General features: G+C 40.5%; 1 protein-coding gene across 1 annotated transcript in view; it reads right to left on the bottom strand.

Annotated features, from left to right (window-relative positions):
- Positions 1 to 25,179, bottom strand: part of ADAMTS2 (ADAM metallopeptidase with thrombospondin type 1 motif 2) — a 476,618-nt gene that overhangs the window by 236,138 nt on the left and 215,301 nt on the right. The gene's annotated exons all lie outside the window — the stretch shown is intronic.

Below are 25,179 nucleotides of genomic sequence, written 5' to 3'. Positions count from 1 at the left end.
TCAACATCTCACACCACATACCAAGATACAGTCAAAATGGGTACATGATTTAAACATAAAGAGGGTTACCATAAGCAAATTAGGAGAGCAAGGAATAGTTTACCTGTCAGAGCTATGGAGAAGGGAAGAATTTATGACCAAACAAAAAATAGCATTATAAAATGCAAAATAGATTATTTTTATTATAAAGCTAAAAAGCTGTTGTACAAACAAAACCAATGCAACAAGGGTTAGAAGGAAAGCAGAAAGCTTGGAAACAATTTTTTAAGCAAGTGTCTCTGAGAAAGGCCTTATTCCTCAAATAAATAGAGAAATGAGTTAAATTTATAAGAATACAAGTCATTCCCCAATTGATAAATGGTCAAAGGATATGAACAGGCAGTTTTCAGATGAAGAAATCAAAGCCATCTATAGTCATAAGAACACAGCTTAGAGATAAGGAATCTGAGAGCTAGAGTTGAAGTGGCTTGCCCAAGGTCACATGAGGTGAGATTTAAACCCATGTCTTCCTGATTCCAAGTCCAATGGTCTATTTATTCTGTCAAGCTGCCTCTAGAAAATCTGTCTGGAATAAAGGCTTTTACAGGGGGATTTCCCATCCTAGCCAAAGCTTAGCATCCCTATACAGTACTAGATGCACTTAAGGGTGAGAAATAGACCTGAAACCTTCAGTTTGACCTGGAAAACAGGAAATATTGGCTCATCCTCATCATGGCTCAGGACCTTTGGAAAAGCTTTCTAGAATTCTAACAAGCTGCAAATCTGCCACAAACACATTTCTCATTCCTGACTGCTACACTGTCTATGCCCAGCAAGGCTTAGGCCCAGCCAGAAACATCTAATAGAAGAATTATTCCCAGACTCCCCCACCTCTCCCTCCTCCCTTCTTCTCTGTCTGTATCTCCTCTCTCTGTCTCTCTCTCTGTGTCTCTGTCTCTCTGTGTGTCTCTCTGTTTCTGTCTCTCCTCTCTCTCTGTTTCTATCTGTGTCTCTCTCTGTATGTCTCTGTCTCTGTCTCTCTGTCTCTCCCCCTCCCCTTAGGGAAATGAAGAGCTTTGCATTGAGAAGAGGCAACAGTTCAATTGTTTTCAGCCACCTTACCCCTGTAATGGTGATATCTTTCATTCATTCACTCATTTAAAAAGTATTTATTTGAAGGTGGCATGAGAGAAATTATTATTAAATAACCAATTGTTAATATTGGGGAGATGCAGGATTTGTTCCTTTTCTCATTTGGAGATTAGGTCAAATCTTAGTTCTCTTAAGGGCAGGGCAGATGGTGAGATGAAATCTTGGAATTGTTACCTCACCCAACAAGAGAACCTTACAAAGAATTTAAGGTGAATTCTGGCCCATTGTGTTCCATTTAGGCAGGTTAGATTGCCCAGGCTGAGGGTGGTCTGGCCTGAGATTGTATCTCTTTGTCAATGAGTGATAAAATTAGTCACATTCCCCAGTACCTCATTAGAATAGGTCCACTTCTCATTATAATATTAATTCTTTACTTATTAACCAATTGGAGTTGATTGCCATTATCAGGAACACCCACTCTTCTGTGAGGGCCAAAATTTGATATACGGAACGTTAATTGGGTGACTCACCTAAATATTGGGGTCCCAGAAATATGAGGGAACTTTTAGGTTTACCCTCCCCTCTGAACTGCCCTTTTTAGATATTTCTCCCAGGCCAATAAGAAAGGAGCCTTACAACTTTAATTCACAGAAGGATCAGATTTTATTACTTGGGAATTAATTAAACAACAAAGGTGAAACTAATAAAATCAAAGATAAGGAAATAGGAAAAAAAAGAAATACAGATAAATACTCAACTCTAAACTTAGCCTATGCAATCACCAGATAGTTTCCAAACAAGCTAATTCAATTTATTTATTTATTTATTTAAGTTTTTAACCTTTGTTTAGATAAGATTTCAAATTTCAAATTTTTCTCCCTCCCTCCCCCCTCCCCTAGACAGCAGGTAATCTGATATAAACTAATTCAAAGGAATTTGGGGTTTTCCGTAATTAACTCACCAACACCTGGAAAGTCTACAATTGCTCAAGCCACCAGAAGGGCAGAAGCAAGCAAGAGAGAGAGAGAGAGAGAGAACAAATGAATGAACAAGAACGCTCTAGTTCCAGAAGAACCTCTTCCTCCCTTCAGGGAGCATTCAATCTTTCCTCCCCCAAAAGGGGAGGTCCTTCAAAAACTGCCTATGGAGAATTCTCCTTCTGACCTCAGTAGCATATGTAACTTCAGGGTGGGCCAGGTGTGGCCACTCCCAAATGAGTCAGCTAAAACTCCAATAATCATTTTTACTACATTCCCAAGTGTATATAAAGGTTGAATAGGTACCATGAGGGGTCTATGGCATTATAGAGTACCACTGACTCCTTTTATTAATTATCTACTAGTATCATTAATAAAATGATTAATTAACAAGAAATTCTGTTTCTTGAAACTTTTTATACATCACAGGCACAAGTCTGTAACCTCTGCTACTGGGAAAACTGAAGCTTTTTCAATGGATTGATTGAGCCCAGGTGTTCTGAACAACAATAGGCTAAGCCAATTGATGAAATGATCCACACTAAGTCTGGCACCAATATGGTGAGCCCCTGGCAGTAGGGAAGATGGGAAAACTGGTCCAGGTTGGAAAAATGGAGCAAGTTAAAGCTTCTGTGTCAATGAATAATGGGATTAAGTCTATAAGTGGTTGATGAATTTCCAGCTCAAGTGAGAAAGGGAGACCCAAACTAAAAAAAAAAAAAAAGTCTTTATAGAACACCTACTTTGTACACAAAAAAAACCACACACACACAGCATTCTGTAGGACCAGGACAGCTTCTTATCCATGTCCACAAGGAGAACTGGGCACATGAGAGAAATTAAGAAACTTGCTAATGGAAATCCAGTGATAGGCCAGAACTAACAAATTGATATTTAATAGAGTTGAATTTAAAATCCTAAACTAGCATTCAAAACTTCAACTGTACAAGTCTAGGACGGTGAACATGTGGCTGAGGTATGAGAGCTCTCCTGAAAAGGACCTGAGCCTCAGTGGTACGCAACAGCCTCAAGAGCTGATTCATTTTGAAACAGCATTAACTGAGAATATACAGAATCCCCTAGGTCACATTCCCTCTGCACTGGCTATACATCATTTAGATTGTTGTGTCTACTTGGTGGTACTTTGAGGAGGGATATTGACAAACTCCAGCACTTCAAGAGGGCAAACTTAGGATGGTGAGACTAAAATATAGTGCAGGGATACTGGTTAAAAGAACTGAAGATGTTTAGCCCAGAGAAGAAATATTTGAAAGGCTATCACATGGAAAAGGGATGTGACTTTTTTTTCTGCTTGGCCCTGAAAGGCAGAATTGGGTAGAAGTTATAGAAAAGGGAACTTTGACTTCTTTTTTTTTCTTTTTAGAGTTATAGATGCTGTCCCACAATGGAATGGTTGTTTTTAAATGGTAGTAAGATCTCTGTCATTATAGATATTCAAGTAGATACTACTGGGGTTACTGAAGAAGGGATTCCTGCGCAATTATAGGTCCTCTGAAGTCTCTTTGAGCCCTAACATTCATTATTTTGTTCAGTCATTTTTCAGTCATGTCAGACTCTTTGTGACCCCATTTGGGGTTTAATTGCCAAAGACACTGGATAGGTTTGCCATTTCCTTCTCCAACTCATTTTACAGATAAGGAAACTGAGGCAAACAGGGTCAAGTGACTTTCCTAGCGTCACACAGCTAGGAAGTGCTGGAGGTTGGATTTCAACTCAGGTCTTCTAGGCCTGGAACTCTATTAACTCCATCACTGAGGTGCCCGAGAAGTAGGATAATATTGATCAAAATAAGGAGAAAAGATGGAACAAAGAAATGTTCTCTCTTCTCTACAAAAACAAGTCCTGAGGAAAAGGTATTTGCAATTCTCAAAACAGAGTATTTTATATTCTTGGACAGCTGGGAACAGCAGTCTCACCTGAACATTGCAAAATGATGCATATTGCAATGCAAAACATTGGACATTGCAACATGATGAATAACTAACCCCTTTCCCTTAAATAAGAAATAGCGTCCAATTGCAAAAATGTAAGACATGGTCTTGAATGAATGCAGGAAACTCCTCTCCTGAGCATCCAGTGAATCTGGCATCCCCACAGTCTTATGAAGCAGGAGCTAGTGAGGGGTGAGCTGAAATGATACTCAAAGCCACTGCCCATAGCCCAAGAATTACCTGGAAGAGGAAAAAATGGAGGGAAATATTTCCTAAGGTGGCAGGAAGAGATTAGGAGAGAGTCCATGGAAGGTGGCTGCACTGGACGAGGTGGACATCAGGAAGCTCCAGTCCTGGCTCAGCCATGTAGTAGTAGCTAGATGAGGAGTCTCTTAACTTTTTGAGCTTCACACGGGTACCCTGTATGAAAAATGAGCATAACAAACTCTGCCTTCCTGACTACAGAGGGTCACTGTAAAGATCAAGAGAGAAAGCCAAAGTCAGAGAGCTCTAATGGGCCTCAGAGGTCAAATGAGTCCAACCCTTTCATTTTATAGATGAGGAAACTTTAAGTGATTTTATCCAGAGTCACATTGTTAATAAGTATCTGAGGTAGGATTCAAACTTAGTTCTTCCTGACTCCAAGTATGAGATGAGAGCATTTTCACATACAACAGAAAGGATCTGTTATCAAAAAGCTGGGACTACCCAAGTAGCTTCTGCTTAATCCAAACTCCCTTCCTACCAAGGATGAAGAATGATTGGTGATGCAGCAGAAAGTGATTGTGTGGTAATCATAGCAACTGAGTTTGAAGGCCAGCTCCAATACTTACTAGATGTACCTATACAGGCCTAAGTTTTTGAATGTGTAAAACAGGTTTAATAACAGAATGCCTACCCAGCAGAAAAGAACTTTGTAAATCACATTCCCATACCTTTATCCAGGAGGGTGGGGGCCAATGTTTAATAATCAAATCTCCCAAAAAAATAATGTATGGCACAACAAGCTTTTGAGTTTAACCTGCCTAGTTAACCTTTTCTCCATCACTTTTTTTTTATCTTTTGCAACAAACATTTATTTTATTTTCCATTTACATGTAAGGATAGTTTTCAACATTCATTTTCATAAGATTTAGAGTTCCAAATTATTCTCCCTCCCTCCCTCCCTTTCCTCCCCCCTCCACAAGATCGCAATCAGGTTATATATGTACAATCCACAAGTGTTCTTTTTATCAGTTCTTTCTATAGGGGTGCATAGTAAACTTCCTCATTAGTTCCTTGGTATTGTCTTGGATCATTGCACTGCCGAGAGTAGTTAAGTCATTCACAATTGCTCATTGAACAATACTGCTGTCACTACGCACAATGTCCTCTCAGCTCTGCTCACTTCACTATACATGGATGTTCATTAGTCTTTCAAGGTTTTTCGGGGATCATCCTGTTTGTCATTTCCTGTAGCACAAGTCCATTCCACTACAATCATATAGCACATCTTTTTCCATCATTCCTCAATTGATGGACATTCCCTTGATTCTCAATTCTTAGCCTCCACCAAGAGTTGCTATAAATATTTTTTGTACAATTTTTTCCCCTTTTCTCTTTTTCATGATTACTGTTGTTAACTTTCCCTTCCATCCTATTCCCTTCCCCATGATATTTATTCTATTATCCATCTTCTTTCATCCTATCACTCTTCAAAAGGGATTTGTTTCTGTCTGTCCCCTCCCCCACTCTGCCCTTCCTTCTTTTTCCCCTCTCTCTTTATCCTCTTCCCCTCCTATTTTCCTGCAGGGTTAGAGAGATTACTCCACCCAATTGAGTGTGTACATTATTCCCTCCTTGAGCCAATTCTAATGAGATTGAGGTCTTTGAACCAATTTTGATGAGTGTTAGGCTCATTAACTTCCCAGATTAAATAGATTACTCCACCCAGTTAGGTGTGTCTGTTAGTCTCTCCATTACTTTCTTACGTTTAGACAATCAACAGAACAATAAATCAGGCTTCATTTGTAATATTTACCTATTTCCATGGTAGAAATGCTCACACTGATAATTTTACAATCGGCATTTTGAAGGGGCTTCATATATCCCTGCCCTTATGCCAATGTTTTTTCTCATCTCTGTTATCTCCATAACTTAATAGTAAACACCTGTAATAGCATATGGAATAGTATATGCTATGTGCTTGAATAAAATACATAATGAATAATAAAAAATGACTGCATGAAGGCTGTCATTCAAGTGAAATTGGTCATTTCTTTTAAGTAAAAAGCTGACCATGAACTATGCAAACATATGGAACTCCGAAGAGGCCATGGGATCCAAGGAAAGAAAATACCTAAATTCCCAGCATCCTGGTGGACAAAAAGACATGGTCCCAAACAAACAGGGGTGACCTTCACCACATCAATACACACTAACAAAGGACATTTGCAAGGTTTTTTCATGTTTCTCCTCCATGTCAACATCTACCTTCTTTAGACCTTAAGGGTTTTGGGTTTTGTTTTTTTTGTTGTTTTTGAGGGAAAATGAGGGTTAAGTGACTTGCCCAGGGTTACACAGCCAGTAAGTGTCAAGTGTCTGAGGCCACATTTGAACTCAGGTCCTCCTGAATTCAGGGCTGGTGTTTTATCTACTGTACCACCTAGCTACCCCCATGATCTTTGTTTTAAGCCCTCTTCCCTTTCAGAATCTATTTGTTCCACAATCCATTCCCTGAGGCTCTGACACTGGAAATTCAGAAACATAATTTAAACTCAAGTATTACTCCCTCCTTACTTTAATGGATCAGTGATCTTAATGATGTGGGCACTCCTGCTAATGGTACAGAGCATCACCCATCTATATCTTCTCATCCTGTGTGATTACCAGCCATGCTCCCTCCTAAGTCCTTTATAGAAATATAGACCAGCAAAGAGCAGTCACAGGGGAACCAGGCAGGGATGGTAATAAGGATTTACAGATAGATCTCAATTATTAGTGCGAATAATGACTCCCCTGAAATGGCTGTATTATTCAAATTCACACTGCATATCTCCATTGGGTTGAAATTAATTACCATTTGTCACATAATTATAATTTCGAATAGTGCAGATTTGAATACATTGAACCACTTTAGGGAGATTCATTATTTGCCCTAAGCAGGACCTCACTGAATTAAGCACTTAATATGTGCCACACCCTGGGCTAAGTGCTGGGGACACAAATACAAGCAAAAAGGAATAGAGTCCCTGCCCTCAAAGAACTCAAGTGGGAGAGAAGACAACATGTGAAATGAGAAGGGAGAATGGGAAGTGCGCACTCAGGGTCATGGGAGCCAAGTTCATAGAGAAAGAAGCCCCACCCGGGAAGAAAAGGACAGCCTGGATCTTTCCACAAAATGGAGCCACTGCCCCCACCACCACCCAGAAGGAAATCACCAATTGTAGAAGGAGGCCCGCATGCCCCTTCCTCTTTCCCTGCCCCAGACTAACAATGGGTAGCCCAAGGGACCAGTGGGAGCAGACCTCAAGTAGCTTTTCCCTTGCTGGCCCTAACTTCCATTGTCCAGTTCTGACAAGGTTCTATATATATCTACTCTTGTCTAGATGTTCAATCCCCCACCCCTTTCCTCATCTCAGCCAGAGGTAACCCAGAGTCCACTCACTTCAACCTACCAATCCCCTTTCACCAAAGTCACTGATGGGGCCCATATGTCCTGCCATTGTCCATGGGGCCTCACCATCTACCCTGGTGTTTTGTTTGCTGGACCCTAAGTACCACCTGGCCTTTCCACCTGTTAAGAAGCTAAACCCTCTTTTATGTGATGTCTCCCCAATTTGAATGTAAGCTCCTTGAGAACAAGGCTTCTCTGAGCTTTCTATGTGTCTCCAGTACTTGGCACACCACAAATGCTAAGTAAATGCCTCTCCATCACATGTCCAAGAAAAAAAAAAAAACAACCAACAACACCCAGTGCACTAAAGGCCTATTATAGATCTCCTAATATTCCATTGGTCATAGCCTTCCCATCACCTCATCATCCCTCACCCTTAACATGCAAATGCTCCATTTCCTTTTCCAAACCTACATCTGAATCATCCTGGAGTAACACTTCTTGCATACAATTCACTGATGTTAATACTTTAACATATTTATGGAAGGCTACACCTCTTTCTGATACATTTTGGCTCACCCAGAATTCTTACTCTTCAGTAATTAGGAAGTCCCATGATTCACAGCCACTGGGAGAGTTTAGGTCTTTTTTTTTAATGTGTTGTAAGTTTTTGTTTGTTTTTTCTTATTTTGTTTTGTTTTGGCAAGCAAACTGAAATCCTCAAAAAATGCTACACAATTTCCCCAAGGAAATACAATCTGCTTTCTTCTTCACCAATGCCCAGAATGCTCTGCTTCCTCAGCTCTGCCTCTAAAATTATTTGGTTCCTTCAAGGCTTAGATCAAATCCAATCCTGTGCAAGAGGCTTTTCCTAGTTCTCCCTAATACTAATGCCCCCTCTAAGATTATCTCTGAAATTCTCCCTCTCTGTTTGTCTCTCTGTCCCTATATGTATGTGTTAGTATCTCATATATACACATAAATCTGTATAGATGCGTGCATATATCTTGTCTATACCTAGTTTGGGGGGTTATTCTTTATATTTTGTCTCTCCCTGTAGATAGTGAGCCCCTTAAGGGCAGGGACTATTTTTTGGTTGTTTTTTTTTTTTTGCTTTTCTTTGTTTTTTTGGTGAGGCAATTGGGGTTAAGTGACTTGCCCAGGGTCACACAGCTAGTAAGTGTTAAGTGTCTGACGCTGAATTTTAACTCAGGTCCTCGTGACTCCAGGGCCAGGTCTCTATCCACTGCGCCACCTAGCTTTTCTTTGTAACCCCTGTGTAGCACAGTATTTGGCATGTACACTTGCAAAATATGCTTTCTTCAAGTGCTTAATAAATGCTTGTTAACTGGCTGACTGGTCTCAGCTCACTGTCTACCTATATAAATATGAATATATACATACAATACACATATATACACATACATACAAACATACACTCATGGATGGCTGGATGTATATACTATACACTGATAGGCTAAACTCATTAGGATATTCATCTAACTTCATGTCTGGACAACAGACATTCTTCATTTTTTTTTTTCCTATAGTTATTGTTAGGCTAATTTTTTTGAGTGGCATGGATCTCATTAAGGAGGCCCTAAAGTATTCTGGAGCTCAATGTAATCAGTTCAATGTCAAATACAAACAGAGGCATCTGAAGGACATCACCATCTATAGGGAATCTCCCTTATATTTGGACCCAATATCAGACACCCTCCATGACAGTGGCAAACACCTTTCGTGAACAAATGTCTATCTCATGGCTTGATTGATAATCATAAGATCATTGCTAACATTAAATCTTCTGTTGTAATTATCAAGGACTGATGTATGATCTTAACATATGCAGGAGAAACACTTTGTTGGAATAGAGTCTTTAAGATTATATTTTACTTTACTGAATGAAATTTTTTTATAAACATAAACCATAAATTCAGTAGGCTACATGTTGTATAATTGTATAATTGTGTAATTGTAATGATGTGATCTGCTATAGAAACCATTGGCAAAGACTGTCAGACTACCCTTTTAATATCTTCATCCAAGATACCCTTGATATGTGTGATCATTCTCATAAAGATTTTATATGGATGAAAGGGTACATATTTCAGTCTGTTGTTCCTGATGTACTGTCTATCACTCTTTTTTAGTGATAATAGCATCCAGAGTCTTGTCCAAACATTGCTATCTTCCCATCTTTCAAGTATCTTGAAACTGAACCTTGTTAAGAATAGCAATTCCCATAATCCCATCTACCAGGATAGCTTGAGCTCAGGAGTTCTGAGCTTCAGTGGGCTATTCCAATCTGGTGTTTTCACTAAGTTCAGTATCAATATGACAAGCCCCTAGGAGCAGGGAGCCACTAGGTTGCCTACAGAAGGGAGAACTAGCCAAGGTTAGGAATGGAGCCGGTAAAAATTCTTATGAGATCAGTTCTGTGAGTAGCCCTTGTACTTTCAGCCTGGGAAAGATAGGGAGGTAAAGGGAAAAAATGTGAGCACTAAATACTTTCACCTCTAGCACTAATTTAGTTTCTGTATACTTGGTCTGGTCTAGCTGCTCTTCCCAATTTCATCTTTTTAAGTGTCATTTCCTTCCTTGTATACTATGTCCAATATGAATCCAAATTCACTAGTTCCATCAATAACAAAAATAGATCACTATTGAAGACTTGGAAGAATTGTTCCATTTTGGGTCTTACTTCCAGCTTCATCTATAAAAGTTTTGAGAATGATCTGGCTTAGTTAGGTATCAACAAACTGCCTGTGGACTTGTTTTCCTTTCCAATACTTTTCACTATTCTGTGGTATAATTCTGTTCATAATCTTCCACCATCTTCCTCCCTAAAAATGTGTAATTCAGTTTGTACTATACCACAATGTTACCCTTGGCTTCCATGCCTCTATTCTTGGTAAGAATCATCAATTGTTGTCAAGATAAATCACTGGGTGGGGCCCTCTTTATCACAGTTTGCTTATGCCTCTAAAAAAAAAAACTACTGTAGGAAATGGTTATAATTGGAGTCAATGCCTTTTCTTGTATCTGCTCCCCACTTGTCACTTTGAGTCAGCTAAGTTGGAAGTGTCCAAAGTAGCTTCTTTTCCTGTCTATACTTCTGGTTTGTTGTTGATTTTGGCCTTCGCTGATTCAGAAACAAGTCTCATGTTGGTAACCTATATTATCTGTTTTTTAAAGATGTAGATAATTTCTATTTTTGTCATGCTGTTTGGTGCTCAGCATTGTCCATCTGACTGCTTTCTTAAAGTATGCATAATACACTTTCTTCAAGGCATGAGGCTTCCAAGTAGTAGTTTTTGGCCTCACAATTCCAAACTTCATTTTCTATCATTTCCCCAATTCCTACCTTGAAATATAGAATCAATGAATATTAATGTATGTTCTGAACTTAGGAAAGAGTCAAAGACCAATAGCTTAAAGTAATAGTTCTTCTAGTTAACAACTGCAATTTAATGGTAGTGCACAGAACTTTCTCTAGACAAATTAGGGAAAGAAGAATTTCAGTCTTTCCCACTGCCTTCTAAATCACTGTCCACGGTTTAGCCTATCTGTGACACTAAAGGGCTTCATGTGCTTTAATGCAAGCATCCTATCTGCTGTGTTTTACGGAATTCCTAGATTTTGCTTCCCAAATAGAGTCAGATAAAAACGATTGTTCAGAAATGAAGAGACAAACATCTCAAGTTGAGCGCTGGATAACCTCATTGTGCTGTGGACAGCATTCTGGGATGGGTCACTCCCACCCTACCAATCACTGTAGAGGCAAAAGGTTCTTTATATGCTTTGGAGTCCTATATCTTCTTCCCTTTGATCTTGGCCCATGAGGAGCATTCCCCCACAGGAGGCTTCTGAAGGCCTCCTGGGTTTCAATTCTCTCCAGTCCTGATTTCTCTTCATGGCTTTCCATTCCAAGTTGACTCTGACCCCACCTTTATTTTTCTAGGGTTCTGCCTATGTTATCTCTGGTCTGCATTCTCTGATTGAAGCTGATACTTTATTTTTCTTTCCATACTAGATTCACAAGAAGAGGATAAAGGGTTGAAGCACAACAGTGACCCAATCCTCAACTTTTCTCTTTTATGTGACTTCTATGCAAAACCCACATTTTCATCAGAGAGAAGTCTGGAGTCTTATGAAGACTGGATCAGGGGCTTGGCCTTTGGGATAGACCTCCAGAGAATCATAATTATACCTATACATTTCAGTTCCTGGGATTTCAACCTAAAGAGTATTTCTGTCAATGTTTCTCTCCCTAACCCACCATAGAATCCTAACATCTTAGAGCTGGAAGAGACTTCATATGCCATCTAGTTCAAGTTATACCTGAATAGGAATCCCCTATATCACATCCCTACCAAGTAGTCATCCAGTCTCTGTTTAAAGTCCTTCAGTGATGGGGAACACACTAATTCTCAAGGCAGTCCATTCCACTTTTAAACAGAACAGTCAAGAATATAGTTATATGGTTTAAATACTAGAAAATTCCATTTGACTTTGGCTCTGCCTTTGCACCAATTACCCAAAGGATTTAGCATCCTTAGGGTACATGGTCTTAAAATTTGCCTAGCATCTGACAGACAACAGTTGCTTCAAATAAGTAATCACACTACTTTTGACCTCAGTTTCCTTAACTGTAAAAGAAGAGGTACTAGATGTCATCTAATGTGCCACTGAGTTCTAAATCCTATGATCCTAAGCATGACAGAGCATGACAGCTATGAGACCTTAAAAGACATATTATAGAGGGCAGCTAGGTGGTGCAGTGGATAAAGCATGGACCCTGGATTCAGGAGGACCTGAGTTCAAATCTGACCTCAGACACTTGACACTTATTAGCTGTGTGACCCTGAACAAGTAACTTAACCCTCACTGCCTCACCAAAACAAAACAAAACAAAAAAAAACAAAAACAAAAACAAAAAGATATATTATATTGGAAAGGCATGTTAGCACACAAAATAAAATACAGAGCTTAAAACTATATACTCAGCTAAAACTTTGAATGTTAAGAAATGGAAGTGACAGAACACAGAATGTCAAATCTGGAAGGGACATTGGAACATGGAATGTTCCATAAGAATCTAGAATGTTATAACTGTAAGGGATCCCGGAACATGGAGTATATAATTTCAGAGCTCGATGGGACATTCCAACGTACAATATCAAAGTTCTTGGAACCCCAGAGATCACCTCATTCAACTCTCTCATGTTAGAGAGAAGGAAACTGAGGCCTCTTGTTCAGAAATACCTTGTTCCAAGTCAGAGAATAAATTAGTGATGAAGCTTGGACTAGAACCAAGGCCTTCCAGTCCATAGGTCTTTCCACTATGCCTCCTAAAACTGCAGGATGTTTCCATGGGAAAAAGGTGTGTGTGTGTGTGTGTGTGTGTGTGTGTGTGTGTGTGTTCTACTTCTTTCTCTGCCAAGGTTACTGGGGCCTACAATTGACCCACTGCACCTTCATGGTGGGAGGTAATGGCCAGCTGCTAACAGCTCTTGCTGCCATAAGCAATATTCTCTCTTCAAAAAGAGGCCCCTCCTTAGTTTAGACCTCACAAGGAACAGTGACCTCCCCTTCCTATTTCCCTTTCCCATCACTCTAATAAGCCTAATTTGATCTTGGACTTTGTTAATAGAAGTATAGTGTACTATATTGCCTCGATAGCCCCTTCCAACTTTGAGGTTCTAGGATTCTGTGCTTCTTTGGCACATCACAGATGTCTGTGCAGGACACTCTTCCAGTTCTTCATATTTCCAGTGACCCTGCATGACTGCTGACTGATTTGCTAGGGTTTCTGCTCATCCACCACCTAGATCATGTTTGAGGCTTACCTGGACCTTCCTAGCCTGGCTGGAGTGAACCCTATAGGCAAGGACTTTGTGATGAGGTTGGAAACCTAGGACTGTGTAATAATAGCAGTGGTGCATGTGGAATGAGTAAAGCTTCTGGTGGTGGACAACTGTATTTGGCCACTTGGGAACTCCCTCCTGAACTCCTAGATTCTGACAGGTTCTCTGCATCACAATGGAAATCAATTCTACCTACTTTCTCCTTGAGTACCTCATGTACTGGTTTTGTCCCTCTGTTCTCCTGATCAAGCCTGACTGCCTTTGAGATTTTCAGCAGTTGTTTTCCAAATGTTCAGGGCTTTGAGAAAGGTTTCTGAAGTTCCTACTATGTTCAATGAACTGTGCTCAGTCGTAGGAAGAAGCATAAGAAATGCCTTCATGGAATTTGCAGCCAAATCGATAATATGCAAGTCAGGAAGACCCGAGTTCAAATCCAGCCTCAGATACTTCCTAGCTGTGTGACTCTGGGCAAGTCATGTAACTCTGTTTGCCTCAGTTTTCTCATATGTAAAATGAGCTGGAAAAGGAAATAGCATACCACTCTAGTATCTTGGTCAAGAAAACCCCAAAAGGGGTCAGGACGGAAAAAATGATTAAGCAAAGCAAGTAAATTGCAATGCAAATCAGAATATACTACTGCAGAAGAGAAGAAGAAACAAAATAATGTGAGTTCAGAGGGCAAATGGCTGGAAGGGTCAAGGAAGACTTCCTGGAGGAGATAAGAATTCAGTTGAGCCTTGAAGATGAGTAAGATTTCTATAAGCAGAGGTAGGAACAAGTACTGGACATTCAATAGGAACAAAGACTAGAAGAGCTAGAAGAGAATTTAGATACTATTGATTCCAACTTTTGCATTCTACAATAGGTAAACTGAGATTCAGATTGGAAAGAGGAAGAATGACCGCCCAAGATCATACATCTAGCAAACAACTGAGGTGAGACTCTAGTTTCCCCATTCCCAACCAAGTGCATTTTCTCCTATACCTGGATCCCCTCCAGATAAAGGAAGCAGTATGGATAAAGGCATAGAAGCAGCCAGTCAATCAATAAGTATTTTATCAATTGCCTACTATGTGTCAGGCACTGTGTTAGGCACCAGCTGAGCTGCTAAATAAGGGAAGTCCTTTAGGTATTCCAGGGACAGTGATAAATCTAGCTTAGCTAAAGCATAGTGTATATAAAGGGGAGTAGTGGGAGACAAGGCTGAAAAGACAAGATGGCACCATGTCATCAGAAGCCCTCAATGCAAGGCTGAGAAATATGGATTTTATAGTAACCAAGGAAGTCACTTAAGGGGAGTAATATGGTAAGAGCTCAGCATTAGGTAGATTATTTGGGATGCATGAGTGGAAGACAGGTATAAGACACAGGTCCTAGAATTTAAAGTTTCCTAGCCTCTTTTTAATGCATTCAATACAATGCAATTCACCAAACATCTACTGAATACTTTCCGCAAAGCACTGTGTTAAGTGAGGGAAGATACAAGTATTAGATCATGTGGGCTCTTGTAAAGCTCAGAGGATAGTGGGGAGATTAGATAGAAACACGGATAATTGTAATACACAATATTATATGATAAGTACATTAGAGAAATGTGATGGCTAGGGGTGAGATGAATGAAGAAGGCCTTGTGGAGGGAATGGCATTTGAGTTGGGCTTTAAAGGATTAATATGAATTCAACAGACCAAGGGGAATGGGGGTCAGGGGGAAGCATGGAATAGTAGAAAGGGTTCTGGATTTGGAGTCAGAAAGACTTCAGTTAAAATACCTCCTCAGAAACATACTAGCTTTGTGACCCTGGGCAAGTCACTTAACCTTTCTTAGACTTGTTTGTCCTATCTGTAAAATGATGACTACAACATCTGTAGTACTTGACCTCACAGGGTCATGGTGAAGCTCAAGTGAGAGACAACATATATAAAATGTTTCACCAATTTTCAAGCACTATCAAAGCTCTAGTTACTATTAATATTATTTCAGGCACAGGAAAGAACCCAAGGAAAAGCAGGAACAGAGGTGGGGACCCTGGGGTCTATGCAGGGGATAGTCCCGTTTGGCCAGGATGTAGAGTACAGTGCAGAGGCATTCATTAATGAGAGAAACTGAGAACTGACTGGCTAATGTGAGTGAACTGGACAGGACTCATGTGGTCAATACAATACATTTTCTAAACAAGCCTAATGAGAATTCCCTGCTAAGCACAGACCTCCACCTGCGTTTGAGGAAGAATAGAGGAGGGATACAGAGATGGAATGTTCAGTGTCAAACTTCTGGCCCCAATTCAGTTTGTTTTCATTGTTCTTGGTGAGAAGTCCAATCATTTAAGCACATCCAGGTGTTGATATCACACACACACATACACACACACACACACACACACACACACAAATACACATGCACACATGCACACGCAGGTACTTCCAGTGGTCAGGTTGCTCCTTATACCTGCAATCTAACATCCCTCTCTTTATCTGCTGAATTCCTGAACTCATTCTCTAAAGTCCTACTCATATGCCACCTCCTCCTCCAATTCAATTTACTGTTTATTTATTATTATATATTAATTAAAAAACATTCATTAAGTGGCTATTGTGTATAAAGTACTGAGGTAGGCCCTGGGAAGGGGCAGGGGGAGGGTCTCTGCCCTCAAGGGGCTTATGTTTTATTAGGTAATACAACTTGTACATTGATAAGTGAAGTCAAACTACATTAAGTATTGGAGGAGGGTGGGGAACAAACCCCTACTAACTGGATATCAGAAAAGACCTTTGTGTGGGAGGGAGCAGGCACCTAAGATACGCTTTGAAGGAAGCTAGGGAGGCAGAGAGAGAGGGAAGGAGGGAGAGCATTTTTCAGGCATGGCAGACACCTTGTACAAAACCATAGAGGTAAGAGGGGGAAATGTCTTGGGAACAGCAAGGAGGCCAGGATGACTCGACTACATGGCATGTGTGGGGGGAGTCACATGAAATCAGCCTGGAGAGATGGGTTGAAGCCAGATGGTAAAAAGCTTTAAATGCCAAACAGAGGACTACAGAAGCCACCCCAATGGCTACAACTGCTTTGTAAAGGCAATAGGGAGCCTTTGAAACTACTTGAGCAGGGGAGTGTTGTGGTTAGATTGTGTTTTAAGAGTATCAGCTTAGGGCAGCTAGGTGGTACAGTGGATAAAGCACTGGCCCTGGATTCAGGAATCCCTGAGTTCAAATCCAGCCTCTGACACTTCACACTTACTAGCTGTGTGACCCTGGACAAGTCACTTGACCCTCATTGCCCCTCAAAAAGAGGTGGGGGGAAGAGTATCAGCTTAGTATCTGTGTGAATGAAGGACTGAAGATGGGAAAGGAAACTTATTAGGATGCTATTGTAATAAACAGTCCAAGCCAGAGGGCCAGGGTCTTTCCTGATTTCCCCTTTCCCTCCAGATCTTTAACATTCTTCCTTCCCCAAAGACACCACTAAGCAGTTTATTTTGTACCCTATACAGTATATTATAGCTTTCATAGTTGGTATCATATGCCCCTGCTATCTATCCATCCATCCATCTATCTATATATCATCTATCTATAATCTATCATCTATCCATCCATCCATCCATCCATCCATCCATCCATCCATCCATCCATCCATCTATAGCACTTACTGTGTGCCAGTCACTGTCACTGTGTTAAGCATTTTGGAATATTCATTTTTGATTCTTAAAACAACTCTGAGAGGTAGGTACTATTATTATCCCTGTTTTACAGTTGAGCAAACTGAGGCAAACAGGGTTAAATGATGACTTACCCAGTATCACACAACTAGTAAGTATCTGAGGCTACATATGAACCCAGATCTTTCTGACTCTAAGCCCAGTACTCTATCCACTGCACCACCTGGCTGCCCTAGACAATGAGTTTCATGACGGCAGGGATTGTGGCTGATCTAAATTTGGCTATTTCCTCCAATGGCTAAGCACACTGAACTGTACACAGTAGGTGCTTAACATTTTGCTATACTGTGTTGTGCTGTCATGCCATGACCACTGGGTTTGAAGATTGCCTTTTGGCTGATTCCCTCATGCTTGGAATTCACCATTTGCTTCTAAGACTTCAGGTGCAGCCAATGCAAACATTCTTCCTTGTCCAGCACAATCCAGCTGCATGAAGAACAAGGGGCCGGTCAGCCTGTGAACTCAGGCCAAATAAGGATGCACCAGAACTGGCTGGAGCCCCTGACCACAGGCTCACAAGCCCAGGAAAGAACACGCCTTCATTTTCCTTCTCACACTTCTCTCTCGGCTGTTCCCAGACAGTAGGAAAAGCAGCCGACATTTTGTCCTTTTCTCAGTCCAGGACATGGCATGACAAGTCACCAATTTGCAAGTTGATTCAGCTACACAAAGAGCAGGAGGGAATGTGAATCCCTGAGAAGAGGTCATTCCCAGGAGCCTTCCGCCCAGTTTGGCACATCCCAGTGCTCTACTCAGACAGCGTTTGGATTTTTGAGTGCTGGTCCAAACCAAACTGCCAACTCTCTTAGGGTTTTGTTCATTCCAAATTATGAGCTTAACTGTCATGACTAATACTCAGCACATGTTCTTCTTCCAAGAATAAGCCTCCAAGAAAAACAAGGGAACCACAAGATTACCCTCCAAAGAAATGAAGCTAGGAAAAGGTAGGTTTACAAAGCTCTCCCCAAACAAAAACAATCTGCTTTCTCATAAAGCGGGTTTCAGCTCCCAGAGAGTCTGGGAGGAACTAAAACATAGACAAAATGCAAGAATCTGAGTCCCGGTCACCACAGAGTAAAGGATGCTTTGAGATTGAAACCATCAACTAAAAAAAAAAATGGATAAACAGTGATTCTGCAGAAGTATAATGTACACAAAGGTCTTTGCTCTCCTCTCCCCATTTCCCAGCCCCAAACTTAGCCATCCTTTAGGGTTCAGCTAAGAACTCCTCCTCCTCCAGGAAGCCTTCCTGTATACTCTGGCCAGCATTGGCCTTTTCCTTGGATGCTTTTTTGAAGATACCATATGGATTTCAACCTTGGTTACAGCCTTGCTCTCTTCTCTAATGCCTAAGATGCTTAATTAACGCTAATGTTTCATGGAATAATAGAAAGTAGTCTGGATATGGAGACAGAAACCTAGGTTGTGATCCCAGCATTAGCATCATGGTGAGAAAGATGAAATGACTGAGGAAACAAAAGTTTGAGCTTCTGAGCATATAGATTTATTAAGTAACATATGCCAATTGCCTAACAAATTGAGACCAGGTGCCATCTTCAGCTTAGGGCTGGATCTCAAAGACAGGGGGAGACATATTTTTATACATTAAAAACAATTAATTAAGGCCAATTAATTAAAAGGAAACAATAGAACATTAAGTAGTCTGAGGAAAGATTAGGGACTTTCCAAGTTGGAAGGGGGAGAGTAAAAAGGTTCAATTTCCTGAAATCAGAAAGAGAGGTGTCCCACTTCCCCCAATTATCTATAAATAATTAAAGGGACATGGACAGGGAAACAATAACTGATTGACCAGTATTGGGCCAGTTTTCAGGTAAAACATGAGGGTTGCTTGAGATGTACAATTGTGAGAAAACTCCTTGCATCAATCTTTGAGTCTGACTGAATTTCTGGTTGGCATAACCTAGGTCCTTAGTTAAGGGGTCTCTAAGCAGCAGGTGAAGGTGGTCCAGCTTCCCAGTCATGCAAGGCTAGATTCAAACAATGCAATAAGGTTTTCTTACAATTCCTATAATTCAATAAAGTTTTCTCACAAGACAGAAATTAGACTAGACCCATAATTGAATAGGAAGAGAACTGAGCTAGGTTCAGAATTGAGTTACAAGAGGGAGTCAGTGTGGTTCATTGAGTTCCTACCACTGCATGCTGCTCCAGTCCCCTCAATCCCCTCCGTATTACTGCCTGTTTGATTATGGACAAATGACGTAACCTCTCTGAGCCTCAGTTTCCTCCTGTGTAAAATGAAGAAGTTGGTCTAGATTAAGGGTCCTTAACTTGGAGTCTATAAACTGTTTCTTTCCTTTCCTAATACAATTGATTTCCTTTGAAATCATATGTATTTTATTTTATGTATTTAAAAACATTATTCTGAGAAGGGACCCAGAGGCTTCACCAGATGGACAAGGGGGTCCATGACATAAACAAGGTAAATAATCCCCGGACTAGGCAAACTCTAAAGTCATCTGCTATATCAGCATTAAAGCATGATCTATGATCTACTGAATTTTATGTCCTCTATCAGACTATATGTTTTCTGAGGGCAGGAACCAGTTCTCTTACTTCCAACCCTGGTTTCCTGATCACTAATCTCTTTATAGATCATTGTTTATTTAAGAAGCAGAGCTATGTCTATGAGCATGAGAATTATGGAATCATAGATTTAGATATGGAAGAGATCTTGGAGGTCACTGAGTCCAGACCCCTCATTTTATGCTTGTTTTGGGAGGCAATCAGGGTTAAGTGACTTGCTCAAGGTCATACAGCTAGTTAGTGTCTGAGGTGGCATTTGAATTCAGGTCCTCCTAACTCCAGGGTCAGTGCTTTATCTACTGCCCCACCTAGCTGTTCCCGGGACCCTCATTTTAGAGATGAGCTTGAAGAAGGAGCTTTTGTCTCACAGACCTGCACAGGAACTAGGGAATCTAACACTACCGACTTTCACCATCCAATCCCAGAAAGCCTGCTGCTCACCTCTAAGCATCAAAAGTATGTCTTATAAGGTCACCTGCAGAAATGCTGACAATCATTTTTCCCTTCATAGAACCTGAGTCAAGATTAAGAAGTAAATGTCACAATTCATCAAGAAAAGCATGCCATCAAATTTATGATTGTGGTTGCAAAAATGAATTGTAGATAGTGGCATAATCTGAAAAGTCCTTAAGGGGGCGCTGTTTGGCCAAGGATGGGGGCCCGTCACTGATCCAGCTAAATTGGAATAGTTCCCATAGGGCAAGGAACAATGATTCATCAAAAGGCTGGTTTGCTCTTTTGAAAGCATCAACAGCATACCTCAGCCTAATAGTGGCTGAGATGATTTTCCACTTTGGAACTACATCTTGCTTTTATTAAGTGCTTATGGTTGCTTCTAGCCCCCAAAGTCTTCTGGTATATAATGAATCTATTTAAAATAGTGTACTCAGTAGCCTTATTTCACATTAGTCTCCTGCATTGCTCCTTGAGAGCAAAGACTCTTTTGCCTCTTTTTGTATCCCTAGGCTTAGCGCACTGCCTGGCACATAACAGGCACTTAATAAATGTTTATTGATTGATGGTTGAATGTATCAAAGAAAAAGCTTTAAATAAGCATTACTATATGCAAAGCACTGTGCCAAGTTAGGTATATGCAAATAGAAAAGTTAGGAGTCCCTGATCTCAAGAAGCTCACATTCTAATGTGGAGAGGCAACACACGTAGATTTCTGTGGTAAATGGGAAGGAAAGATCCGCAGCAAAGAAGATGGAAATATGTCTTCTTTAATGTCATTTCCACTAATAAACCACATCAGTTTCTGATATTAGAGCATTTGACAGTGCCAAGGAGTTTGCTGGCAAGAATTTTCTCTTTTGGGTGTTCAGTAGCTTAGGCTGATGCGCAAACAGTGGAGGAAGTTGCTAGGGTTATATCTCCACAAGATTTGTTCCCCTGGACTGTGATTGCAAGGGTGAGACTGGAAGCAGGGCTGGTGGTCTGGAAGGTGTTACTGTAGCCAGGGCTCCTGAGCTTCCCTGACCATACATGGCAATCTGTCAGTGGTTTGTGTAGATGGTGGCAAGACTGGGAAGAGATATCAAGTTCCTTCCCTGGACTATGGTTGCAAGGGTAGGTGGTCAGGGGGAGGGGCACTGCTGTTCTCCAGGCTCTTGGGATCCTGGGATGTTTCTACCAAGATCCAAGGGGAGGTAGTGCTGGAGGTGGTACCCTGTGTTCTGTTCCACCTATACTGGACTGATAGATATTCTACACATTCCCTCTAGGTTTGGGGGACACCACACAATTCTGTTTCTCTTTCTATCTATTTGACTGCTCCCCAGTCTCTTTTGCAGAATCATTACCTAGGTCATTCCTGCTAACCCTGGAGAGACCACAGAGTTCTGTCCGGGGCTGCTTCTCTTCTCCTTCTATACTATTTCATTTGGTGACCGTACCAGCTCCCAAAGATTCGATGATCACTTCTGTGCATATAATTCCCAAATACACTCCTCTAGCTTCAACCTCCAGGCTCACATCTCCAATGGCCTATTGGATATCTAGAACTGAATGTCCTGTAGACATCTTAAACTCAATGTGTCCAAAACTGAACTCATTATTTTTCCACCAAAGCTCTCCCTGTCTCCTAGCTTCCTCATTACTGTGGAGGACACCACAAACCTCCCAGTTACTCATGCTCAACACCTAGGTGTCTTTCCCCACCACCCACCCTTGCAATCATAGTCCAGAAAAGGGATTTGATATCTCTTCCACTCTTGACAACTCTACCAATCACTGACCAATTGCCATCTGTGGCCAGGGAAATTCAAGAGCCCTTGGTTACAGGTGTCTTTCCTGCCAGAGTGATCTACCTTAACCTACTAGTGTTAGAGACAGTATTTGAACTCAGGTCTCTCCAGATTCTTAGTTCAATATTCTTTCCAGTATACCTTATAAACAAGATATATAAACAAATATCAGTAATATTACAAAGACCCTCTCAAAGGAGAGGGTCAAAGTGCTTTAAGGAAATCTGAGGAGGGAGCTGAGGATATCAAGAAAGGCTTCTCTGAGGACGTGGCTTCCAAGATAGTTCATGAAGCAAGATGGAAGGGATCTTAGAGGTCAGTGATGCTAGACCTGAGCTTCTGGCTCATGAACATGCATAGTGAACTAGGAAATCTCACACCATAGACTTTCACTATCCAAGTCCTAGAAAGGGCAAAAGGCAAAGATGAGGAGAATGAACATTTCAGAGTCTGAGAAATGGCCTACACAAATACATGGAGGTGGAATGGGGCAGAACAAGATCTAATGAAAGAAAATGTAGAGTGGGGGAGAGGGAATTGAGCCTTGAATGACAAAATAAAGAGCTGCATTTTATCCTTATATGCAAATGAGTCACTGAAAGCTTTTGAGCAAAGGTGTGACAGGGTCAGACTTTTGTATTAGGAAGATGATTTTGAAAGCTTTTCCACAGATGGACTGGAGAAGAAAAAGGATGGAGGCAGGGATATTAGGAGGCTATTACCACAGTCCAAGTCAGGGTCAATAAGCATTTTAACTAGGGGCGGTAGCTATGGGAGTAGAAAGGATAGATGGAGGCAGGAGATGCCCATGTGGTACCTGAATGGATGTGCGAGGTAATGGAGAAGGAGAAACTAAGGAGAATTCACAGCCTGAGTAGAAACTGGGCTTCTTCCTACTACTATTTCCCAGAGAAAAACAATAGGAAGGAAATTCTATTTTCTCTGAAAACATAGTTTCACAGGGTGGGGGAGAAGAGGAAAATAGAACTTGAGAAATATCAGAATATGATCGGAATTCTTCATTTTGGGGTTTCTTCCCTAGTCTAATGAGCAAATCATGTGATGCTGACTGCTAATTCTGCCTTGCTGCTTTGCACTCCAAACCCAAACTGCTGAGATCTGACCTGCCACACCCCAAGCACCCCTGGGCTTTGTCGTCCACCCTGCAGCTAAACTATTTTAAATGTGCTGTCTCCCCCGATTAAACTATGACCTCCTTGAGAGCAAAGACTGTCTGATTATTTTTTCTGTTTGTATTTCCAATGCTTAACACAGTGCATAGCAAATAGTAAGCACTTAATAAATGCTTCTTTATCCATTCATCCATTTTTTTTTAATGTTCTCTGGGAAATGAGTTGGGAAACCAAATTAACTTTCAGATGACACATCCATGATTATTTTTAGTTACTGTTGGCTAATCCTACAAAACCACAAATCAACAAGAAATATTTATTGAGCACCATGCACTAAGCACTCTGCTAGGCACTGGGGGAAATACAGAGCATAAGACACAAACACTGCCCAGTCATTTATTCCACCTGACTCCACCCTAGGGACATCAGCTTTTGTCAATTGCATGCAGTGCCTATATTTATAAACTACAAATGGTACGCATTAATGCTTGCTTTTGCAACAGAAATCAGGTCAGATATAATGGCCAATGTTGCTTCCAGACGATGGAGGTTAAAATATATTTCCTTCCTTTCTGTTAAGAGTGAACTCTAATGAAGGAAAGTAACATGCTGTCAGTCACTGCATTAGACAGTTTTGCTTTACTGTTTCTTCTGGGAAAGTTTCTATGGGGAGTTATTGATTGGGCAGTAATTGATGTGTCAAAACAAAGTATGTCAATAACCCAGGAAGATCTGGGTTTAAATCCTGTCTTTGTTACATACTGGCCTTATGACTAAGAAAGGTCACTTAACCTCTGTGCATCCCAGGGAAACTGCCAAGTCTCTAAGGTTGAAGAGATGTTGTTCTGTACTGGAGAGAACCATTTTCTCACTGGAAGCTCCTCACACCAACAAAATCATAAGTCCAGTAAAAAATAAAGATGTTTAAAATTAAATATAAATTAAGTAAATACTCATGCATGCCCTAATTCTAGACCTCTGATATAATAAACAAGCATATGTATATATGTGTGTGTAATTATATGTAACAGACAAAACAAACAAAATTTTAAAAAGGAAATTCAGTAAAAATTTAAACCTACTAACCACTGAACACAAAAGTCTGTAATTAACAGAGATTTTAGTAATAATCTAATCCAAATCTCTTAATTTTACAATATGAATGTGAAACTGACACCCAAAGAAGAAACAACATTTACCTGAATTCGCACCCTTAGGCATAGCTGAGGTGTGAACTGAGATCCCCTCTCTAACTCCTAATCCAATGTTCTTTCCATCACATCATGTTGCAGTCACCTCCTTTACATGTATCTACCCCAACACTGCAATGTTACAAAGATTTAATCTATCATATTTTTAAACACAACTTGTCGTTGTTATGCCCAACTCTTCCTGTCTCCATTTGGGTTTTTTGGGGGGCAGATACTGAAGTGGTTTTCCATTTCCTTCTCTAGCAATTTTCAAATGATGAAACTGAGGCAAACAGGATTAAGTGACTTGCCCAGAGTCATGTAGGTAATAAATGTCTGAGGCCAGATTTGAACTTGGGAAAAGGAATCTTCCTAACTACTTAGTGAGGACCAAATCTAGTGCCCGTCTTTGTACAGGTCTGAGCTAAAAATGGTTTTTACATTTTAAAATAAAAATTAAAAATATATTTTAAAATGTGAAAACCATTAGCTTGTTGGGCCATACAGAAACAAGTGGCAAAAAGAAGTGGCAGGCTGGTTTGGGCCTGTAGGCCTCCAACCTTTTGGTCTAATCCAACCTCTCTTCACTTTATTTTATAGGGGAAGGAAATGGGAATTAGAAAGGGGTAGAGAATTGTTCAAGGTCACACAGGTTGTAAGCAACAGAGTGTAAATCTGGCCCCAGGTCCTCTGATTCCAAACCCAGTGATATTTTTTTATATCATGCACTTTTATTATATCGGGCACTTTAAGTAGCATAATTCCTTTACTATCATTTATATATCAGTTACTGTATACTCTACGTATAGGGAGAGACAGAGGGAAAGGACACAGGCTACCTTAGTCCAGCTGACACACAAACAAGAAACTAGTCAGAGGTAGCCT

Source organism: Dromiciops gliroides, chromosome 2 (genome assembly GCF_019393635.1).
Source record: "Dromiciops gliroides isolate mDroGli1 chromosome 2, mDroGli1.pri, whole genome shotgun sequence".
Taxonomy (NCBI): domain Eukaryota; kingdom Metazoa; phylum Chordata; class Mammalia; order Microbiotheria; family Microbiotheriidae; genus Dromiciops; species Dromiciops gliroides.
This window is presented reverse-complemented; position numbering and strand designations above follow the sequence as displayed.